This window comes from Myotis davidii, unplaced genomic scaffold (genome assembly GCF_000327345.1).
Source record: "Myotis davidii unplaced genomic scaffold, ASM32734v1 scaffold1, whole genome shotgun sequence".
Classification (NCBI taxonomy): Eukaryota; Metazoa; Chordata; class Mammalia; order Chiroptera; family Vespertilionidae; genus Myotis; species Myotis davidii.
This window is the reverse complement of record NW_006294681.1, coordinates 10,644,114-10,644,707: the sequence shown is the minus strand read 5'-3', so window position 1 is coordinate 10,644,707 and position 594 is coordinate 10,644,114.

The window sequence follows — 594 nt, the reverse complement described above, 5'->3', positions numbered from 1 at the left end:
TCCCTGCCGGGAGCGCCTCCCCGAGCCTGCAGCTGGGAGTGTGCAGGTTCCTGGAGAGGATGCTTGAAAATGGAGCACTGGGGCGAGCCGAGGGGTGGGGGAGGAAAGGAAGATTTCATAGAAAGAGACCAGCGACCAGAACGTCTCTCCTCGCCTACCTTCGACCCTCCCTCCGAGGCCCAATGTTTTTACTTCCTACCAAGCATTTAAACAGATCCCTTATTTCCGACATGGTCCATGCGTTCTTTTTTCTTCCCCCAAGGTGAGACCCCAAGAATAAAGAGGAAATATTACAATCAAGGGGACTGGCCCCATTATTCTGTCTCTGTGTGCTGAGAGAAGACACCTATTCTAAATCCTCATTATCTACCTGTGCATTCTTTCCTCGCAATCTGAAGCCCCTTGTATTGTGTAGAAAGCCTATTCTGCACAAAGCTTCCAAGAGACCCAATCACAGTGAGGTGGGGGTGGGGGGAGACTTTCTAATGGCTGAGGACAAACTGGTTAAGTTTATCCTTGTTAGTCTCTTTCAGTGAGGGTGGTGGTGGTGGTGGTGGTGGTGGTGGTGGTGGTGGTGGTGATGGTGGTGGTTTT